General features: G+C 43.0%; 1 protein-coding gene across 3 annotated transcripts in view; it reads left to right on the forward strand.

Moving 5' to 3' along the window:
* LOC138796690 (kyphoscoliosis peptidase-like) overlaps positions 1-24,787 on the forward strand; it is a 117,555-nt gene that overhangs the window by 32,392 nt on the left and 60,376 nt on the right. For 2 of the 3 annotated variants that reach the window (XR_011363788.1, XM_069976323.1), the window contains exons 1-2: positions 20,586-20,859; positions 21,492-21,583. The gene's annotated coding sequence lies outside the window, so the exon portion shown is untranslated. Of the gene's footprint in view, positions 1-20,585; positions 20,860-21,491; positions 21,584-24,787 lie in introns of those variants that run through there. The other variant, XM_069976324.1, reaches the window with a different exon arrangement.

Raw genomic sequence — 24,787 nt, forward strand, 5'->3', positions numbered from 1 at the left:
CGTATAAAGGAATGTGATTATACATAAGAATGAATTGATAGACTCGCTCCGCCAAGTGCGATTACATGGGGTTTATTATTGGGAGACCCTGAGATTTATGGCATGGCTAGCGCATTTCCTTCATTCCATCAAGGACACAATTTTGCATAAAGCTGCCCAATGATCATCAACAACTAAGGCCTCATTCACATGTCCAGTGTCTTTCAAGGGCCACTCTAGTTTTGTCCACTCCATTGGTTGCATCCATTTGGATGTGCTGGGTTGGGGGGCTGGGAGGTGCTGGTGTTGTTTGAGGGTGGAGTGGGGGGACATATTCGAACTTGTGAAGATACACAACTGCATTATTTACATTTTGCACATGATAATCCGTACGCATGTGCGTAGACCGAAATGTATGCTTCTACTGCACGTTCGTTATTTGTCCGTGAATGTTCAGCGAACGCGAACCGATCGATCACAATCATTTTTATATGTTCGTGTTCGGGATCCAAACCGGATATCGGGATGTTCGCTTTTCACTACTTAGAACCACAGAAGATATTTTTGGTTCATTCCTTTGTATTCTGTTTTTAAATTCAAGCTAGATGTTACTCTCTGTAACGCCTGGAGTAGTGGATCCACTGGACCGTCACTAGCGATGGCACTAACCTCACCAGGGAGCGGAGTCTAAGGGGCCGCTGGTTTTCACCAGAGCCCGCCGCAAGGCGGGATGGACTTGCTGCGGCAGGCGACCCCCAGGTCGCTACCCCTGGCTTGGTTGCTAGCGACGGCAGGCGAGGCGTGGCAGGAGCAGTAGGCAGGAGATGGTGCTGGCAGAGGTCTGTAGGCGTAACCGCAGGTGACAGGCTGAACACAGGAGCAATGGAGTGACAGCGGAGCAGGAACCAGGAACAAGGACTAGGGACCAGGTAGCGGATAGGTATCAGGAACAACAGGGGGCTGGGCCAAACGCTATGGGAAGCATGTAGAGGCTCCAACACAAGGGACAGGGCATGCTGGGATTTATAGGGAGTGATTGGTGCAACTAACCAATTAAGGGCGGACTGGTCCTTTAAATCTGAGACAGCCGGCGCGCGCGCCCTAGGAGGCGGGGACGTGCGCGCCGGCCGGCACAGACGGAGACAGGAGCGGAGGAGAGGAGAGGTGAGGCGCCCCCAGGGGCCGAACTAGCAGCAGCGCCGGGTCCCTGCACAAGGACCCCGGTGGCTGCATGGGGCAGGAGGAGGTCGCGGCGGCGGCCCGGAACACGTGACAGTACCCCCCCCCCCCTTTGGCCTCCCCCTCTTTCTTGCCTGCAGATGGAGGCATCAGGCAAGTCTTGGTATTCCGCCGGTAGGCCGGACAAAGGCTTGGCGGGCTCGGGTGACAACATAGAGTACTTGGGCTGAGGTCACCTCAGACACTGGTTGGAGCAGTCCTGACCCCAACTGAGAATCTTCCCGGTTCTCCAGTCCAGCTTAGGGGCATGTAATTGCAGCCAAAGGAGTCCCAGGAGGATGGTGGAAGAAGAATGGGGCAGGACGTAGAAGGAGATCTTTTCCAGATGTGAAGTGCCCACCTGGAGGACTAGAGGCCCGTGACCGAGGAGATAGTCAGGGGTCTGGCTAGTGGGGTCACGGGTAGCCGCCATCTCTGGACCAATGTAGCTGCAATAAAATTGCCTGCTGACCCAAAATCGAGAAAGGCAGTAGTCTGGTGAGTTTGTCCTGAGGGTGTCTGGATGGAAACTGGCACAGACAAACTTGGAGAGGTGGCATTCACACTCAGGGAGACCTCTCCCACCGGACCTAGGTGCTGGAGTTTCCCGGACGCTTGAGGACGTTGGGGACATCTCAGCCGAAAGTGATCCGAACCACCGCAGTAGAGGCAGAGATTCAGCTCCAGACGACGAATCCTCTCATCAGTTGTCAGGCGAGCACGTTCCACCTGCATAGGAACCTCTGGAGACGACTGGGACATGGGAGCAAGGGGATTCTGGAACACCGGTGCCAGCCGAGGATGGCGACGGGGCAGACTCAGACGCCGTTCTTGCCGGACCTCCTCCTCTCTCTCAGAAAAACGAGTATCGACCCTGGTGGCCAGTAGGATGAGTTCGTTTAGGGAGGTAGGTCTCGGGCGGAAAGCACGTCTCTCACCCGACTGGACAGGCCCTTCTTGAAGGTGGCTATTAGAGCGGCCTCATTCCAGTCCAATTCTGCCGCCAGCGTGCGGAACTGGATGGCGTAGTCACCAACAGAGGAAGTTCCTTGGGATAGGTTGAGGAGAGCAGTCTCAGCCGAAGACGCACGGGCAGGTTCCTCAAAGACAGAGCGGAACTCGGCCAGGAAAATTCGGAGATTAGCAGCCACAGGATCATCACGGTCCCACAGTGGTGTGGCCCAGGCCAGAGCTCTACCTTCCAATAGGCTGATGATGAAAGCCACTTTAGAGCGCTCGGTGGCAAACTGACTACTTAGAAGTTCGATATGCATGGTGCGTTGGGTCAGGAATCCTCTGCACAACTTGGAGTCACCAGAGTATTTACTTGGGAGAGCCAGTCGAAGTGTAGAAAAAGCAGCAGGAGGTGGTGAGCGCTGGGCTGTAGTATGCTGCTGTAAGGCGGCAGTGAGTTGCTGGATCTGCTGCGACTGTTGCTGGATTTGTTGCGCCTATTGGGCGACCACTCGGGCTATGTCACGAATATCAGGCACCTCGCCGGGATCCATGGTTGGAGCCTACTGTAACGCCTGGAGTAGTGGATCCACTGGACCGTCACTAGCGATGGCACTAACCTCACCAGGGAGCGGAGTCTAAGGGGCCGCTGGTTTTCACCAGAGCCCGCCGCAAGGCGGGATGGACTTGCTGCGGCAGGCGACCCCCAGGTCGCTACCCCTGGCTTGGTTGCTAGTGACGGCAGGCGAGGCGTGGCAGGAGCAGTAGGCAGGAGATGGTGCTGGCAGAGGTCTGTAGGCGTAACCGCAGGTGACAGGCTGAACACAGGAGCAATGGAGTGACGGCGGAGCAGGAACCAGGAACAAGGACTAGGGACCAGGTAGCGGATAGGTATCAGGAACAAGGACTTGGGACCAGGTAGCGGATAGGAAACAGGAACAACAGGGGGCTGGGCCAAACGCTATGGGAAGCATGTAGAGGCTCCAACACAAGGGACAGGGCATGCTGGGATTTATAGGGAGTGATTGGTGCAACTAACCAATTAAGGGCGGACTGACCCTTTAAATCTGAGACAGCCGGCGCGCGCACGCCCTAGGAGGCGGGGACGCGCGCGCCGGCCGGCACAGACGGAGACAGGAGTGGAGGAGAGGTGAGGCGCCCCCAGGGGCCGAACTAGCAGCAGCGCCGGGTCCCTGCACAAGGACCCCGGCGGCTGCATGGGGCAGGAGGAGGTCGCGGCGGCGGCCCAGAACACGGGACGCCGCCGCGGCCGTGACACTCTCTTCACTACCCTAGACCACCAGTGATGGTATCTTTAACCCCCTCATTACCTAGACCACAAGTGATGGTATCATTAACCCCCTCATTACCTAGGGATGCTATAAGCCAAGACAAAATTGGTACATTTTGGTGCAAAATTTTGGTAAAATTTTCCCACAGGAAAGAAAAAAAATTAGTTGTAAAAAAATAAAAATGATATATATATATATATATATATATATATATATATATATATATATTATATATAAATATATATTACTGCACTTATATAGAACAATATAAAGAGCCTATTCTTATGTCACGACCCCTCCTGTGGTGTCTTTAAGCCCCCCACCAAATGCTCCAGCCACCACGTCTGAGACAGACTTGTTTTGGGAGTGACAGTCCGCTTTCTTAGTTAATGACTTAGACAGGATAATGCCACCGCCAGTGATTGGCTGTCAGTGTAGAGACAAGTCCGTTTCAGAAGTGGCATTCAGTGGTGATTCCAGTGGCACCACAAGAGGACCCTAAAGGTGGAGGCCTCAGGGCCTTTTGCCCATGTTATAATTCAACCATACCTATAGTGGATTGGTCAGGAGATGTCCTAATGTCCTAATGGACAATGTATTTTCCCTTTATGGATCATATGAGGTCATTTTGTTAAAGGGCTGACACTCCTGGCTCCCTAATGCAGCGTGTCAGCCCAGATTATACCGTAAATCACACGGATACACGTTGATGTAATGATTCCCTCTCTTAATGCTCTGTAAGAAGTGAGTAAACCCCAGAGGATTGGATTTTTGTTAGCATAGAGACTGCTTAATACATCTAAAGTAGTTTACCAATACTCACTAAGCACTGGTTAAAACAAAGGAGGGTGATGGACTTAAGTAGGTGCTCATACATAATGGAAGGAGCAGTATCCACAGCAGCACAAAGTATTTCAGGAAAGGAATGTGCTGACCTGAGACATACAGGTTAGGAAGTTGTGGGGGAGGGAGGAGGCATGAATGCTGCAGCTTAGCCCGGTCTCTTTGATACATGAGCTTATAAAGCAAACATGATTTTATAACTTTACAAATAGCTATGATCTATGACCTGTATCATTTGTGACATCTCTCCCTCTCTCTGTCCATGTCTGCAGCTCTGAGCGTCACATAGACCTGAGAAAATCCCTTTAGTAGTGAAAATAAGGTTGGCAACAAAATGTTCTGAATTCTTTTTTTTTTTCTTTTTTTAAATAATACCATAAGGACTAATGTTGAAAGACCTTTCTGAACTGTTCAGGTTCTGCATTTGACTTCTGGCAGGTGTAGAAGTTGGATGTCACCCGAGAGTGTCCTGAAAAACATGGATACAACCATAGGCTGTATCCGTGCTTTATGGCAGCACCCAGGGTGGCATCCAACTTCTCCAGCCTCCAGGAGTTAAATGCTAAGCGTTCGGGTTTGGAGAAAGTTGACGAACCCAAAAAGTTCAGAAAGTTGTCTCAAAATTAATAGGGACTTAAAGGGGTACTCCAAGCTGGCTTAAGGTGCGTTTACACGTAACGATTATCATGCGAATTTGCACGATAACGATCGAATTCGAATGATAATCGTACGTGTAAACGCAGCGAACAATCAAACGACGAACGAGAAATCGTTCATTTTGATCTTTCAACATGTTATCAAATCGTCGTTTGTCGTTCGCAAAAAATTTGCAGATCGTTCCGTGTAAACAGTCATTCGCCGATTTAACCAATGTGTGAGATAGGCTTAAGCGATCGCAAAACGAATTTTCCGTACGATGTATCGTACCGTATAAACGCTGATCGTTCTGAAAAAAAAATTGTTACTCCGACATCGTAAACCGTACCAAACCAATTATCGTTACGTGTAAACGCACCATAACTCCCTGAGTTGCGCTGCCGCTGGAAGCATGATGTCACAGCACGGCTGCATTTGAGCACTGCCATTCTATGCTGTGAGTCAGCTGCAGAGGCAAATCCAAGCTGTGCTGCCCTCTTCCTCAGACACAGCGCTTGTGGTACGGAGTACCCCTTTAAAGGAATGGCCTGCTTTGGACCATATACTTTTATTAGAAAAGAATTCTAATGATAAGGGTATCCAAGTGCTGGGATCACTCAGAGATTAGGGGTAATCCACTCATCATCAAGTTCAGTTATCCTGCAGCACCCCCGCAGGTGAAATCAAGCATTACACAATTCCTTTTGAAAACAGTGGAAGAAATGTAAAAAGAGTGTGACTATGACTTTAGATACTACCAACAATACATTCCCTCATAGGAAAGTGCAGTTGTATGTAGCAGTTATCCATGCACAGGCGCTGAGTCTTATGAAGTGCTCCATGATATGAGCGAGAGAGCTGTCAGAGCTTCCATCTAATCAATGTGTTATCTGCTGTTACAATAAAGCAAATACAATGACATCACTGAGCAAGCGCTAGTGCCCGATAAGTGTGGATCCAGCTGACCGCAGATAAGGCACAACACCACTTACTGTAAATGTAGCAGAGCCGTGCAGAGGAAGTGACTGGGGACAATGCGCTTCATCAGTGCGGCCAGCATATCACTGATCTATACATGGGACATTATTGTAATGTACTCAATACATCATATTCCAATAATCAATAGAGAGAACTTGCCAAAACATTCACTCACTATTCATGTATATAATAGCAGTATTATAGCAGTTATATTCTTGTATATAGGAGGCAGTATTATAGTAGTTATATTCTTGTATATAGGGAGCTGTATTATAGTAGTTATATTCTTGTATATAGGCGCAGTATTATAGTAGTTATATTCTTGTATATAGGAGCAGTATTATAGTAGTTATATTCTTGTATATAGGAGCAGTATTATAGTAGTTATATTCTTGTATATAGGCGCAATATTATAGTAGTTATATTCTTGTATATAGGAGCAGTATTATAGTAGTTATATTCTTGTATATAGGAGCAGTATTATAGTAGTTATATTCTTGTATATAGGAGCAGTATTATAGTAGTTATATTCCTGTATATAGGAGGCAGTATTATAGTAGTTATATTCTTGTATATAGGAGGCAGTATTTTAGTAGTTATATTCTTGTATATAGAGGGCAGTATTATAGTAGTTATATTCTTGTACATAGGAGCAGTATTATAGTAGTTATATTCTTGTATATAGGAGGCAGTATTATAGTAGTTATATTCTTGTATATAGGAGCAGTATTATAGTAGTTATATTCTTGTATACACTAGCAGTATTATAGTAGTTATAGTCTTGTATATAGGAGCAGTATTATAGTAGTTATATTCTTGTATATAGGCGCAGTATTATAGTAGTTATATTCTTGTATATAGGAGCAGTATTATAGTAGTTATACGAACTGGAGAGAATGGAACCGCTGCACATCCCATCTATGGCTGATACTAATGCCGCTAGGCCTATATTAAAAATCAACACCAGAGTGTCTGTATATGAATTGATCAAGCCATATTGCCCCGTGTACCACCGCGCAGGTCCTCTGGTCCACACGGGTCCCTACGCTAACTCCACACCGTGTCGGTCAGCGACCGCCAACCCCGCAAAGCGTGGCATGGGGGTCGCAGGGCCGTCCCATGGCCCCCGTTCCCTGACTGTGCACGCCTGCGGGGTTGGTGGCCACTGACTGGCACGGTGTGGACTTAGTGTAGGGACCCATGTGTATCAGATACCGGCACGAGGTACATGGGGCAGTATGGCTTGATCAATTCATACACAAAATTCTGATGTGTTTTTTATTTTAGCCTAGGGGCACTAGTATCAGCCATAGGTGTGAGGTGCAGCACTCTGTTTCTTCCCTGAACCGCATTATAGTAGTTATATTCTTGTATATAGAAGGCAGCATTATAGTAGTTATATTCTTGTATATAGGAGCAGTATTATAGTAGTTATATTCTTGTATATAGAAGGCAGTATTATAGTAGTTATATTCTTGTATATAGGAGCAGTATTATAGTAGTTATATTCTTGTATATAGGAGCAGTATTATAGTAGTTATATTCCTGTATATAGGGGGCAGTATTATAGTAGTTATATTCTTGTACATAGGAGCAGTATTATAGTAGTTATATTCAATCAGGGAAATGATTGAATGAACTTTGCTTCCCCCAGCCTGTCCGCTCTGCTCCTCATCCGCCTTGTCCGCCTCTCTGCTCCCCGTTCCACTCATTTCCCCTGCTACACGCCTCCTGCTCCCCCAGCCTGTCCGCTCTGCTTCCCGTCCGCCCCGCCGCTATACGCCTGCTGGGAGGTGTGCCTCTTTGCTCCCTGTCTGCCTCCGGTCCCATCCACCCTGTGGCCATATGCCTTCTGGGAGGTGTGCCGCTCTGCTCCCCCGTCCGCCTCCGCCACCAAACATAGAGCTGGGTGATTCCTTGAAAGGGGTCAGGCATTTGATCAAATCCCTAGGGAAATGATGGAACGGCGTGTTCATTTCATTATTTCCCAGGATTTGATCAAATCCCTGGATTCTATCATTTCACTGCAACATACATATTCTTGTAGAATACTCCTGCTTATGCTGTCCACATTTCCTAATAATTTATATGGAAATGTTTATGGAAACATGAGACCTAAAATGTTGCAGCACACAAAGCTTTGGAAATCTCCAGTTCCCTATATCAGTGAAGATGTGTTATTGGAGGTGACAGACTGAGCCCCATCACTCATTTGTACTATTCTAGCCATTCCTTTTTCTTTCACCAGATACTAATTAATCTGGAGTTCCCTGCACTTTACACCGCACTGCGCTGCTGCCTATCTATATTTTATGGTGTTTATCTAACAAGGAAATTAACATTTATTCTGCAAGTGAATTACTGCTCTGCATTATGAAATCTTCAATCTATTTGCTTATGCTTCATAAACCCAATGGTTTTATGGTTTCCTGAAATATATACAGATGTAACAGGGCTTGAATAGCCATTTCATTTATGCAGTAGATTTATGTGTAATCTTATAAAACCAATAGATAAGTCTTTATGATGCCACATGACTTCAACTGTACTTCAATGAAAAAAATCTACAGCATGAGAGCAGTGAAAGGGACCGCAATGGGTCCCACATCCGCCCCATTCCATCTCATTTGGGTAATTATGGTCCTGATTCAAATGTCTTTATGTTGTTCATTGAAATCAATTTAGAAATAAACTATTTCTCAGATTTAAAGTTGTATGTTGTATGTCTTATGCTACGTTTACACGGAACGATTGTCGTGCGAATTCGCACTATAACGATCGAATTCGAACAATAATCGTACATGTAAACGCAGTGAACGATGAAACTACGAACAAGAAATCGGTCATTTTGATTTTATAACATGTTCTAAAATCGTCGTTTGCAAAAGATTTGCAGATCGTTCCGTGTAAACAGTCGTCGCGAAAGTCCAGCCGCCAGCAGCCTGGACCCCCGCCCGCAGCCCCCTGTGACGGCTCGATCGCCACCCCCGCCGCTCCGATCGCCGCCCCGATCGCCACCCCCACCGCTCCGATCGCTATCCCCGTCTATCGTACCGTCTAAACACTGATCGTTATGAAAAAAAATCGTTACTCCGACATCGTTAATCGTACGATCGGCCCAATTATCGTTTCGTGTAAACGCAGCATTAGTTTTTGCAATGATCACAGCCAGGTACTGAAAAATTTTCTTTTTTCTAATCTGCTTCTAATTTCAGATTTTCTCTTTTTTTGTTCATTATTATGGGCTTGCCATCTTGGCTGAGCTATTTTAACAGCATTTAGAAAAATGTTTTGTAGCACGCCACATGGATCATAGAACACAATAGACAGGACAAATATTTCTGGGAATGCTCAGTGACCTTTATAGAGGTCATTCTATGGGGAGGGGGACACTGAATTGTGAGCAAGAACTATTGTATGTGCCACTGTTATCTATATTCTGGTGTCACCTGTCTGTTCCATAACATGTTCCCCCCCCCCAACTTGGGCAGAACCTCTTTCTGGAAAAATGAAAAGCATTATACCCTTTTAGGCCCCGTTCACACTGAGAAAAAATGGCAGAATCCCGCAGCGCTCAGTGTCCTGCATTGTATCAATGGGAGAGCTCACGCACCTCCGCTTCCTCTCCTCTCCGCTCAAAGAATTGACATGAAATGAATTCTGGGCCTAAATAGGCAACTGGATGAGCACTATACAATTAAGGTTGGTCATTGATGAGGATGGCAATGAGATCTGTCATTGATGTGACTTTCTTGGGTTATATTCACATTCCTATTAAATTACCATTATATCTATATATATATATATATATATATATATATATATATATATATATATATAGATATATATATATAAAAAAAAAAAAATGTGGCTCATACTCAGATCCAGAAATTGAATTTATCATTATGGCTACAGATTTTCTTTTAAGCCACAATTATTTTGTGTTCAATGAAGAATATTATTTACAGATCCAAGGAGTGAGTATGGGAGCCAAATTCTCAACACCCCTAGCAAATATTGTGATGTCATGCTTAGAGGAAAAATACATATTCTCAGCAAACAACAAATTTCTGAAGCATATTCAGTGGATCGGTCGTTATATAGATGACTTGGTCTTGGTGTGGAAGGATTCGGAGGATTCCTTCAAGCTATTTGCTGAGTATATAAATAACAATGAATATGGTCTGAAATTTACAACATGTTTTGGAGGTAATGAAGTATCCTTCCTGGATGTACGTTTGGTGGCTGACACGAACAATAATTGTGTACAGATTATGCCATACAGAAAGGATTGTGCAGGTAACTCTATATTAATGGCTACATCGTGTCACCCACCACACGTCATCCAGAATATGCCCTATGGGGAGTGTCTAAGGCTCAAAAGAAACTGCAGCAAGCAAGATACATATGAATTGGAGTTGGAAAAACTAAAAGACAGATTTAAGGAAAGGAAATTTCCGCAAGAAATTTTGGATTCAGCAATAGAGAGGGCAGCATTAGTGAGTAGAGAAGATCTGCTGAGTGAGGAATTGTCTAATAGGAAAAAGAAATCTAAGGACAGATCGGACAATAAACAGGTAGTCTTCGTCACCACCTACAGTAAACAATTTTCTAAAATAAGCAAAATAATAAAAAAATATTTACCACTGTTGTGGCAAGATGACAAACTGCAGGTGATGACGAAAGGAGGAGTCAAAGTAGTGTCTCGCAGAGCCCCCACCATAGGAATGACTCTATCCCCCTCACTTTATGTTAGAGAGAAACCCAAGGAACAAACCTGGCTAGATGTGAAGGGGTCATATAAGTGCGGACATCAGCGATGTATAACATGTTCACATGTTGCGATTTCCAAAGAAGTAACATCATGTTTTAATAATAATACATATAAAATCCAAAGTTACATAAACTGCAATACAACCCATGTAGTTTATGTTGCTACCTGCACACTCTGCAATGTACAGTATGTGGGGTGTACATCCACCAGCCTCAAAATGAGAATTAGGAAACACATATCAGATGTGCGCAATGAGGTGGTGAATGTGTCATCCCTAACCAGACATTTCAGGGAAACCCATGCTGGAAAGGTACAGTCCCTAAAAGTTATGGGCATTGAGAAAATCTGTCCACCAAAAAGAGGAGGTTCTCTGAGACGTAAACTATTAAATAGAGAATCCTTCTGGATATTTAGACTAGGAACGAGAGTCCCAGAAGGTCTAAATTCTAGACATGATTTGATCCTGACATATTAAGGTCTATAAATATATTGTCTGGTGCTCTATATATTATATTTAATGTAAGCAACTTTCTAGCCATGCTTTCAATAACCTATATGATGTATGAGAAAAATTGGTTATATTCACTTTCTACTTTGAACTTACTCCTTAAGGGTTAACTTGCTTTCCAAGCCTGTGAAGTTTTTAACATGTGTTATATGGTTCTTAATTGGGGGTTAGTCATGTGATGCACAGCACTACCCTTTATATAGCAATATGAGCTTGTATGTATCATGCTTCAGTTGTGAACAAGGCGCGAGAAGCGCTGAAACGCGTAAACTTTTATTACTGTCCTATGTGAAGATTTTCTAATAAAGTATGGAATTTTAATGGTATATGCTGACCTGGTGCTGGACTTTTTTCTCTGGTATGCTGTGACCCTGGCTCCGGGTCTTACCGTGCACCGACGGCTATACCACAGCAGGTGAGCTGACCAACAAACAGACTTTTGCATATATCTATATATATAGTCATCGCCAGTATAGTCAGTTGGCACCCCTGAATTTTTTCAAAAAAAAGAAATATTCCTCCCATAAAATTATTGCAATTACACATGTCTTGTTATGCACATGTTTATTTCCTTTGTGTGTATTGGAACAACCCAAAAAAAAACTGAGGAAAAAAGTCAAGTTTGGCAAAATTTCACACAAAACTCCAAAAATGGTCCTGACCAAATTATTGGCACATTTTCAAAATTGAGGGTAAATAACTTTGTTTCAAGCATGTGATGCTCAGTCATACTCACCTGTGATAAGTAACAGGTGTGGGCAATTTAAAAATCATACCTGAAACCAGATAAAAAGGAGAGAAGTTGACTCAATCTTTGCATTGTGTGGAGAACAGAAAGAGGAGAAGAGAACTGTCTGAGAACCAAAATAGTGGAAAAATATCGACAATCTCAAGGTTTCAAGTCCATCTCCAGAGATCCAGATGTTCCTTTGCCCACAGTGCGCAACATAATCAAGACGTTTACAACCCATGGCACTGTAGCTAATCTCCCTGGACGTGGACGGAGGAGAAAAATTTATAAAAAGCTGCAACGCAGGATAGTCCGGATGGTAGATAAGCAGCCCCAATCAAGTTTCAAAGAAAGTTAAGCTGTCCTGCAGGCGCAGGGTGCATCAGTGTCAGCTCCAACTATCCTTCGACATTTAAATGAAATGAAACGCTATGGCAGGAGACCCAGGAGGACCCGACTTACTGACACAGAGACATAAAAAAGCTAGCCTGCAGTTTGCCAAAATGTATGTAAGTAAGCCAAAATCCTTCTAGGAAAACATCCTGTGGACAGATGAGACCAAGATAGAGCTTTTTGGTAAATCACATCATTCTATTGTTTACCAAAAATGGAATGAGGCCTACAAAGAAAAGAACACAGTATCTACAGTCACATATGGTGGAGGGAATGAGGCCTACAAAGAAAAGAACACAGGATCTATAGTCACATATGGTGGAGGGAATGAGGCCTACAAAGAAAAGAACACAGGATCTACAGTCACATATGGTGGAGGGAATGAGGCCTACAAAGAAAAGAATATAGTACCTACAGTCCCATATGGTGGAGGGAATGAGGCCTACAAAGAAAAGAACATAGTACCTACAGTCCCATATGGTGGAGGGAATGAGGCCTACAAAGAAAAGAACATAGTATCTACAGTCCCATATGGTGGAGGGAATGAGGCCTACAAAGAAAAGAACACAGGATCTATAGTCACATATGGTGGAGGGAATGAGGCCTACAAAGAAAAGAACACAGGATCTACAGTCACATATGGTGGAGGGAATGAGGCCTACAAAGAAAAGAATATAGTACCTACAGTCCCATATGGTGGAGGGAATGAGGCCTACAAAGAAAAGAACATAGTACCTACAGTCCCATATGGTGGAGGGAATGAGGCCTACAAAGAAAAGAACACAGGATCTAAAGTCACATATGGTGGAGGTAATGAGGCCTACAAAGAAAAGAACACAGTACCTACAGTCCCATATGGTGGAGGGAATGAGGCCTACAAAGAAAAGAACATAGTACCTACAGTCACATATGGTGGAGGGAATGAGGCCTACAAAGAAAAGAACATAGTACCTACAGTCCCATATGGTGGAGGGAATGAGGCCTACAAAGAAAAGAATATAGTACCTACAGTCACATATGGTGGAGGTAATGAGGCCTACAAAGAAAAGAACATAGTACCTACAGTCACATATGGTGGAGGGAATGAGGCCTACAAAGAAAAGAACACAGTACCTACAGTCACATATGGTGGAGGGAATGAGGCCTACAAAGAAAAGAACACAGTACCTACAGTCACATATGGTGGAGGTTCAAAGATGTTTTGGGGTTGTTTCGCTGCCTCTGGAACTGGGGGCCTTGACTGTGTGCAAGGCATCATGAAATTTGAAGACTACCAAAGGAGTTTAGGTGGCAATGTAGGGCCCGGTGTCAGAAAGCTGGGTTTGCATCCTACGTCATGGGGCTTGTAGAAGGACAATGACCCCAAACATACTTCAAAAAGCCCCCAGAAATGGATGAAAACAAAACTCTGGATAGTTCTAAAGTGGCAGCAGTGAGTCTGGATTTAAATCCCATTGAGAGATCCTAAAATTGCTGTTGGGAGAAGGCACCCTTCAAATATGAGAGACTTGGAGCAGTTTGCAGAAGAAGAGTGGTCCAAAATTCCAGCTGAGAGGTGTAAGAAGCTCCTGATGGTTATAGGAAGCGACTGATTTTAGTTATTACTTCCAAAGAGTGTGCAACCAAATATTAAGTTGAGAGGGCAAATAATTTTGTCTGGCCCATTTTTGGAGTTTTGTGTGAAATTATGTCAAACTTGCCTTTTTTTCCCTCTGTTTTTTTGTGTTGTTCCAATACAAACAAAGGAAAAAAACTTGTGTATAACAAAACATGTGTAATTGCAATAATTTTCTGGGAGAAATACTTAATTTTCTGGAAAAATTTCAGGGATGCCAACACTTTCGGTCATGATTGTATATAATTATTTGCAACCCCCTAGACTGCAGGGGCTAGAGTACAGTGAACAACTCTCTGACTGGTGTACAGTATGTGATGCAATTGCACGGTGGAATCAATTTATCATTTCCTACGTCATGTGGGATAATCAGATAAGCTTCAGGCTAATTTATTACTTAATTAACATTGCCGAGGAAATGTCTTGTCCTAGAATAGCACATGACCGCCACATCCCGATTAAGCCGACCAGAGAAAACTTAAAAAGAATGGCAGACTTTGATGACCTGAGATATAAGCTTCATGTGACCGCCTGTCAGACATTAACTTATAGCTATATGGATGTCTAATGCCCACAATACTAATGACACCAGGATCAACCCCACAGTATGGTGGCATGTGAACCATTACATCACTTTACTCCACTGGCTTCTCTTTCTTAGCAGAAGTAGGTATAAGTGAGTAAGAGACAAAAACGAGAAGGAGAAAAACATAGAACCGACAGATAGATAGATAGATAGATAGATAGATAGATAGATAGATAGGAGATAGATAGATAGATAGATAGATAGATAGATAGATAGATAGATAGATAGATAGGAGATAGATAGATAGGAGATAGATAGATAGATAGATAGATAGATAGATAGATAGATAGGAGATAGATAGATAGATAGATAGATAGATAGATAGATAGATAGATAGATAGGAGATAGATAGATAGATAGATAGATAGATAGATAGATAGATAGATAGATAGATAGGAGATAGATAGAGGAGATAGATAGATAGATAGATAGATAGATAGATAGATAGATAGATAGATAGGAGATAGATAGATAGATAGATAGATAGATAGATAGATAGATAGGAGATAGGAGATAGATAGATAGATAGATAGATAGATAGATAGATAGATAGGAGATAGATAGATAGATAGATAGATAGATAGATAGGAGATAGATAGATAGATAGATAGATAGATAGATAGATAGGAGATAGATAGATAGATAGATAGATAGATAGATAGATAGATAGGAGATAGATAGATAGATAGATAGATAGATAGATAGATAGATAGGAGATAGATAGATAGATAGATAGATAGATAGATAGGAGATAGATAGATAGATAGATAGATAGATAAGAGATAGATAGGAGATAGATAGATAGATAGGAGATAGATAGATAGATAGATAGGAGATAGATAGATAGATAGATAGATAGGAGTTAGATAGATAGATAGATAGATAGATAGGAGATAGATAGATAGATAGATAGATAGATAGATAGATAGATAGATAGGAGATAGATAGATAGATAGATAGATAGATAGGAGATAGATAGATAGATAGATAGATAGATAGATAGATAGATAGATAGGAGATAGATAGAAGACAGATAGGAGATAGATAGATAGATAGATAGATAGATAGATAGATAGATAGGAGATAGATAGATAGATAGATAGATAGATAGATAGATAGATAGATAGGAGATAGATAGATAGATAGATAGATAGATAGATAGATAGATAGATAGGAGATAGATAGAAGACAGATAGGAGATAGATAGATAGATAGATAGATAGATAGATAGATAGGAGATAGATAGATAGATAGATAGATAGATAGATAGATAGATAGATAGATAGGAGATAGATAGATAGATTGATAGATACATTAGATAGATAGATAGATAGGAGATAGATAGATAGATAGATAGATAGATCGATATATAGGAGATATATAGATAGATAGATAGATAGATAGATAGATAGATAGATAGGAGATAGATAGATAGATAGATAGATAGAAGATAGATAGATTGATAGATACATTAGATAGATAGATAGATAGATAGATAGATAGATAGATAGATAGCTCATAGATAATCAGATCCAGTATGTGAAACCACAAATTAGCCTGGCGGAGGAGAGAAGTGAGATGATGATGATGATGATGATGATGATGATGATGATGATGATAATGAAACCCTCAGCAGGATATATAGCTTGGTTTACAATACACAATAGTCGGTTTGATGAACTGCTGTCTCAGTTACAGTTTCCAGTGTGAACTGATGCAGAGCGGCTCAGAGCCACCATGAGAATGACTGCTGGCTGACAGCGCTGTGGCCGGTGCTACGTGATAACCACATGATGAGGAGCACAACACGGCTCAGGGGAAGGAAATTCTCTGACAATGTTTAGACAAGCGCTTCCAAGTGTTATAAACGTTCAGGGGAAAATGAGAGCTGCCGATCTTATCACTGCGCGGGACATGTTTTCTGCTATTGGGAAAGTTGTATAATAAGCAATATGTCCTCAAACATAACTCCATCTTCCCAGACCCCTTAGAGGACTGCCACACTTGTCCACTGGTGGTGTATTGTTGTGAATTGTGGGGGAACAACTGTAGGAATGGCAATGTAGCTAACATCCACTATGAAGAATAAGAGGAGGCTGTTTAAAAACTGCAGTTTGGGCTCCCTAACAATAGAGTGGCATGAGCCGCATGAAGAGCAATCACCCCCTAAGTATCAGCAGGAAGAAAGCTACTGACAGGCCAAGAGCAGTGTGATTCAGTATAACAATGGATGATATCACTATCCTAGCTCACTACATTTCCTATAGTAACCAGACAACCCAAATAACATGAGATATTTCCATAGGAGGCGGAACTTTGTATGATTGGGTGGGGAGGGAGAGGCACCACCAACTTCATACTCAGGTGCAGACAAGATTACCTGAAACGGAAGGTTATTTTGTGATGTTCCTTTAAGGACCAAATTAAGGGCCCTATTCCACCAGACGATTATTGTTCAGATTATCGTTAAATCGTTCGAATCTAAACGATAATCGTTCGGTTGAAATGCAGTTAACAATTAATGACCGAACGAGAAATCGTTGATCGCTTTATAAGACCTGGACCTATTTTTATCGTTGCTCGTTCGCAAAACGTTCGCAAATCATTCGCATTGAATAAGACATGGTTCGGTCGTTCCCAATAGATACGAACGCAATAGCAAATAAATAGCAAAGAAAAAACGATCGCAATTGCGATCATAAGTAACGATTATCGTTCCATGGAAATGAGTGAACGTTTTAAGGTCTTTCGCAATAGCGGTCGTTTGAGATCGTTAATTGTTAACGATTATGCGAACGATAATCGTCCGGTGGAATAGGGCCCTAATGGTACTTTTACACGGTGCGATAATTCGCCCGATCGCACGATTAACGATTTTGAATGAACAATGTTTTTTTTATAACGATCAGCGTTTAGACGGAACGATACATCGTACGGAAAATTCGCTATGCGATCTCACACATAGGGGAAATCGTTGAAAGAATGTTTACACTGAACAATCTGCGAATTTTTTGCGAACGATGATTTGTGAACATGTTGAAAGATCAAAATTAACGATTTTTTGCTCGTCATTTGATCGTTCGCTGCGTTTACACGTACGATTATCGTTTGAATTTGACCGTTATCGTGCAAAAACGAACGATCAATTGTCCCGTGTAAAAGGACCATTAGTCCCAAAGGGTTTACATATAACAAAATCTTTCTAATATGAGCAGATCCCAAAGTTTCCCTACATTTACAACCCCCATGAGTCCAGTTATCCAACATTGAAGGCCACCATACAGTTTCTTCCTAGATCAGGAGCCATCATCTACAATGGTGGACCCTTCTCCCCAAAGGATGACCGTAAAGAGCTGACGTGACTGTCAACCATGGACGACTCTACCTAAACCTGTCAATTAATAGTCCAGTTATGTTAATTCTAGACATGTGTAATTTTCCACCAATAGAAGAGTCCACTTTCTTTTTGAGACCTTGCAACTTATTTAGAAGCCAGGCCCACTAATAGGGTTTGGAGGTCCACCAATCCATCAGACATCACAAATGTACAAACAAGCAATGCTCCATGGGTTGGGGGTCTTACCTTCATCTGTTGACTCCAGGCTCTCTATACTCTCATTCCTGTTCTGGTCTTCCTTCATCTTGCTGTAGTACAAAGGGATCTTCTCGGGTCAGAACAGCAGGACAGCGACCACAATAACAGCTGTGAGCAGTCCGTAGCCCAGGTGAGCTGGGAAGCGAGCAGGTGTCAGCGGCAGCTTGTAATGTCCCACACCTATAAGCAACGTGAAGGTCGCGGTATGTACTACAGACTCATCAGCTTGGGCACAACCATGATCCAATACTGAGCCACTCTGTCACTGATCTTCCAGCCGGAGACATGTACACCTCCCGTTCCCTTCTCCCGGGTAATGCGTTCCTTTCCCTTCCCCCAATGCACACAAAAGTTTTACTGCAAATCTGTTGTTCTGTTTTATAAGTAAGCAAACAGCATGGAAACTTGACCAAGATGAGGAAAGGACTTAGATTAGGTGTCACAGGGAGAATGTGGACTCTCTTAATACTGAGAACATATTGTGTGAGAGTTAATGGACCTGGAAGAGAGGTTTCTACGTAGTCATTACAGCATTTTTGGTACATTGCCATCTAGCCTGTGTTCTCTGTGAGTTTCCCAGACAAAGGAACCTTCACAAAGGGACTGTTAAGCAAATACTTGTCTCCCTGTTATCATATATATGAGATGGTGGAGGTCCTGGAGTGGGCCGAGGCTCCTCAGTAACGGCAATGTTTGGGCGGTTGTATGTTATTAACCATTGCACAATATGTTATTTACTAGAACTGACGTATTAAAGTGGATATTCAGTAACATGCTTAAGTATTTTGTAAGAGGTATTACTTACCTGATATGTGTATCCTGCTTTTTTACTCCATTGGGGCTGACTGTGGTCAATGACTCTAACTGGAGTGGACTGCATTGTCTACTGGCGGTCTACACTAATCTGGACTCTACATCTGGTCTTAACAGAAGCTCAATCCTCTGATCGTTCCCTCCTCCATGCTTTACACTGAAGCTCATTCTTTAACTGAGTAGACAGCCACCCTTCACCTGGATAGCCTGAACCTAGTACCCAGTGCATACGACCCAACATATATACTTCTCATCAGTCCTAGAGTTAATATAGAATTTGATATATACAAGTCCTTTGTGTTTTATGTAATATCTATCAACAGATGGAGGAAAAGGTGGAGACAGCGAATTGTTTCCTTTTACTTTTTGTTTAGAACTAATACAATAAGCTTGTAGGTTTCAGTTGACGAAATGGGTACAATATTTTATGGTTACTACACACTAGGGCACTGAAATGCGATGGAACTTTCTAGAACCAAACCTATTAGGAGGTTTATTAAGAACTTTCTAAAACCAAACCTAATAGTTTTGAAAGCGGGCCACAGCGGGCTTCTGGACCATAGGGTCCTGGCTTCGTACGGACGCAGATGCTCAGTAAACCACACTATTAGGTGGTTTAATCCGTATAAAAGGTTTATTGTGGATACAACGCGTTTCGGCCACCAATTCAAGGGGGGCCTTTCTCAAACCTAATAGTTATCACACAGGACTTTAGGGTTACTACTACTTGAGCTAAACATGTTCAACAGAGTCATTATCTGATAGTTCTATCCTCTAAATACTCTCAATCTCTCCCCCCTACTTTACCTACACTTACACAGCTCAACCCACCAGGTACGGTAAGGCCCAGGATACCCCCTCCGCAGCCCTATGCCACCAATATCTGTCTAGGCCCCTGCGACCAATGCTACTAGGTTCACTACAACCTAGCTTTGGCGCCCTACAGCCTGACACTTCTCCATCTGACACCATAATGGTCTAATAATACAATACGCCACATCCTCTTAGACAACTCTAAGCCCCTCAGGGTGTCCACTTCAGCAGCATTAAGCTCTCATCACTGGTCAGTTCATTCCTTGACATTCTATAGGCCTTGCTGGAAACTCCTTGAGCTCCGCCTTATGACACTGGTTTTTCAATGGTGATGCAGAGGACCCAATGACCCTTATGTCATTGATCCCCAGTGGAAACCCACTCAGGCCTCACGTCTCTGACAATGCAGACAGGCTCCAGGCTGCTCGTAAGTGCAGACCACAAGTGGGTAAACCACACACTCTATGAGAACCCTGCTGTACATCCACCTTCACTACTACTCCTTCCTGCACTGTGATGTGGTACACCGGCACCTTCTGGGCCCACAACATCCCTAGCAACCTCCTCCATTCAGCCGAGTGATGAATTTTGCTCTCTGTCAACCAACGTGGTCAAGTGTGGTGACAACAATAAGCACCTCACTCCCTTGGCCCTACAAAGAATATATATATATATATATATATATATATTTTAACAAAGCTGACATAACATGAGCTGAAGACAATACATGGTCGCCCATAGCAACCAATCACAGCTCAGCTTTCATAACTTAAACAGGTCTGGTAAAATGAAAGCTGCGCTCTGATTGGTTGCTATGGGCGACAGAACTTTTTTTAATATTTTCCCAATATACACATTTGTAACCTATTAATTGAGTATTCTCAGACATATATAGTATATCATTTAGATTGGTGCCAGTTCCACCTCAGGTCTGTAGAAATGTCCTTTCACAACTTAGTGGCCTGGCACCATAGAGGACCTCTGGGATCTACAATGAGATGGCCTACGGCCTATTCAGATTCAGATGTGTATACGGACATGGGCATAAAGCTTAGACTGGAGGGGATCTGTCATCTGGGATCACATCAAAGTGAGAAGGAGATCCCGTTCCCTATTCACAGGAGAGATGGAGGTGCATGTGCATGGTGGTTCTGCTTCAAAATCGATGGATGTAATGAACACAATGGTCTCTGTAATGGTCATTCATTTCACTGAGAAACTCTGAGCCTGTCTGACTACTTCTGTGAAATGGCAAACCTCACTTTAAGGGGTATATACCCATGCCAGCTTGTTATCCTCTAATTTATCTATAGGGGAAAACAAGCTGATCGCTGGGGGTCTGACTGCTGGGACCCCCACCAATGCTAAATGCTTCTAAGTGCTGAACGCTAAAGTGTTCGGAGGCCTGAAAGAGAATGAATGGAGCGTAATACACCTTGGCCATGCAGGTATGCTGAGTGCTCTATTCATCGCTGGGCAGTTGGGCCGCCATTGTCTGTATCAGTGGGGATTCGACCCCCAGTGATCAGCTTGTTGTCCCCTATTCTTTGGATAGAGATGGAAATACCCCTTTAATCTTGGGACTAGGAGGCTCTGGGGGCATTGCTATAAGCGGTGAATGGGTAGCAGTCACATAGTCTTTGGCCTTGGTGCTGGAGGGAACCTAAATTTCCTTTTTCTTCATAAGACACACATGGTATGTAGGAAACCCAGATTCATACACTTTTATGTTATACTTATGGGTCTCCATTTATCTTTATTCAGGCACAATAGGCAGTTGTGTAAGAGTGGCAGAGGTTGGATGGAAGCTCATGTCCTCCATAGGATGGCCGCCATAGCAGGAGAGCAGATATCAGGTATGGTGAGCTGTACAGTAACGTATACACAATATTCTCTAAAATAACCCAAAATGTCCAAATTGTCTTTACTTGATGAAGGTGAGCTTAAAGGGGCTCTCTAGGTCTCATAGCCCACACATTGTGATATGTCCAATGAGTCTGTCTCCAATGTGTCACCTTGGGACTGAAGCTACAGTATACACATGGTCATAGTTATATACTTGTGCCCCGCCATGTGGATACATCCAGGTAGTGCAGTACTTTGTATACTGTGTGTCTGTCCATCCGTGACAATGTCTACTCTGTCCAAGGTACTGAAAATGTATGTGTGACAGATCTACATTACTACATGGCTTGTTCACATTACAAGAAGGACGGGGGAAGCCAGTGGGGTATGTAAATGGGGGCGGGAAGAAGAGAATGGTAGGGGGCACTCAATGACCAATTCATTTATATACATCAATTTATAGAGGCGGCTAGATTAATATTTGGCTAGGGTAATAGAACACCTTGCTTTATCTAAGAGAGTACATTGTATTGTGGACTTAGCTTACCAGGTGATAGGAAACCACAACCATATTCAGATATTTTAATGGGGAACTGTCTGTAGTCAGCTGGACACCAACTTCCAAGTAAATCCATACTCACACCTCTCTGCTCTCACCTCACTGGCCTCCACTGATCAGCTCTGATCTGTGATAAAGGCTGGCAGAAAGTGTTTAGTTGTCCTGCAGCGCCACCACAGGTGACATGATATATTACACAGTGTCCTTTCAAATCAATGGGTGAGGCATTATACTATACAATAGTAATGTTTCCACATGGATTATCAGTAAAATTTGGATTCCGCATTGGTTTTTGGGCAGAATTTTTCATCCAAAGCAGCAGCAAATCCCTATAGAAAACTCTATGCTCTGCACAGTTCCTGACCTGGACAGAGATGGCAGCAGAGAGCAGTGCCAGACTGGAAAAAAATACACCACTTCCTGCAGGACATACAGCAGCGGATAAGTACTGGAAAACTTGAGATTTGTAAATAGAACTAAATCACAAATCTTTATAACATTTTAGAGTTTTCTCTAAAATTTCAGTGGTGAAGAAGGACCACCAAATAGAAAAAAAGCTGTGCATTGGGCCTTACTGCATTCCAGGACCTGTTGGGCTTCAGGCCAGGCCTGGTCATCAGTAGCCAGGAGCCAAGCAGTGTAGAGTATATACTGACCTATCAATACCTCAATATATGAAGACAGTGGTGTCCCCTAAGGGTTATTGTTTATGTACCACCCGATCTGTACCAGCCTATGAGAGATGCTATTCTTATGGGCCCTATTTCACCGGATGATTATCATTCAGATTATCGTCAAATCATTCGAATCTAAACAATAATCGCTCGTTTGAATAGAAGTTAACGATTAACGGCTGAACGAGAAATCGTTGATCGTTTAATAAGACCTGGACCTATTTTTATCGTTGCTCGTTCGCAAATCGTTCTCATTAAATAAGAAGTCATTCGGTCGTTTGCAGTAGCGACGAACGCAATAGCGACGGCAAGACGACCGCAAGAACGATCATAAGTAACAATTATCTTTCCATGTAAATGGGCGAACGATTTCAGGTCTTTTGTAATAGGGGTCGTTTGGATTGTTTATCGTTAACGATAATCGTCTGGTGGAATAGGGCCCTTACTTGAGAAAGAGAAGTTAGGATTACCTCAAGGTATACAACATACTATGTCTAAAAATCTGATTTAATAGTAAGGATTAGTATGGATAAAAATCAAAAATAAATATCAAAAATATAACAATAATAAAGTGACCTTCAGTAATAGTTATGTGCAATAAAAACAATTGCAATAGTAATAATAATCATTGCAAAAATAGTACTCCATAAAAATATTGTCCAATTTTGAGTGAATAGGTCAGTGATAGTCCTACAAATAGTGTCATTAAAACTTTCCGTACTCCACGCATGTGCAGTTGGCTTACCGGTCCAATGAGAAGTGATGCATACAGTCTTACCAAGGTAAAAATCCGAGGGCTCCGGAGCGTCTGATGGTGGAAAGTGTCTCTGTATGTGAAGCTTCTGTTGGGATTGCTAGCAATCTGATGTGCCGTATTTCCTGTGCAATGGGTCAGCAATGGAAGGAGTGGAGAGACCCGGAAGTCAAAGATGGTAACATGCGATGGGTAGGAGTGACTTGAGCTAAGTGGATGGAGGGTATAGTAGTACTTGCGATATTCCTGGGGTGTTACTAATAAGTGAGGTTAACACCCCAGCAATATCGCTAGTACTACTAATCCTTACTATTAAATCAGATTTTTAGACATAGTATGTTGTATACCTTGAGGTTCTCCTAACTTCTCTTTCTCTAGTTTATCTTCTGTTTAGCGTGTACAGGGACACACTGGTAAGATCACTCGGTATCAGCAGCAGTGTTTTGTGGCGGGACACACAACTACCTTTTATTTTTACCTGTTCTTTACTTACCTATCTCTACTCTCCTCTCTTCTGTGCACTCTGTACTTACACAACACAGCCCCTAGGGTCGAGTTAGTCTAGTCTGGAGTGTGGTAGTAGACAGACACTTCTGGAGAACACAGAGACTTCTACCTACAATGCAGTGCTAAACACCTAAAGAGAGGACACCCCAACCCATGCCATGAACATCTCAACACAGTGCAGGACAGTATCCTAGAGCAGAGGAACTGATCTGGATATAGCAAAGCAGCCAAGAGCCTACGGACACTTAGCTCAACTCAGGTAACCAAGACTGGGGCTTGTGTCACCCTGATAGGACGGGTACCTCGACACTGCAGGGCAAAAGGTGGTATAGCAACAAAGGTCGAAAGTATTCTTCTTTCAAGTATTCTTCTGAAGTATTCTTCTTCTTCTAAAGTTCTAGCAGAGCACAGTACTACATTGGGTTTGGACTCTCAAGAAAAACTCCTCTCCACTACTCTGAACTCTCTACTCTTCTCATCACGCAACCAAGTCAGCACTGCTACCTTAAGGCCCTAATACATGGAATGATTATTGGCTGTATTTGGCCGATATTGGTCGTTACGGCCGAAAATCGTCCCCTGTAATAGAAAGCAACGGTCAGCCGACATGAACGATGTTGGCTGATCATTGCAGTCGTTTGTCTTTCAACATGTTAAAAGACAAACGACTTAGATAGCGACGATCTGCTGCTGTCACTTCGTGGAAGAGGAGTGGCGGCAA

Source organism: Dendropsophus ebraccatus, chromosome 7 (assembly GCF_027789765.1).
Source record: "Dendropsophus ebraccatus isolate aDenEbr1 chromosome 7, aDenEbr1.pat, whole genome shotgun sequence".
NCBI lineage: Eukaryota > Metazoa > Chordata > Amphibia > Anura > Hylidae > Dendropsophus > Dendropsophus ebraccatus.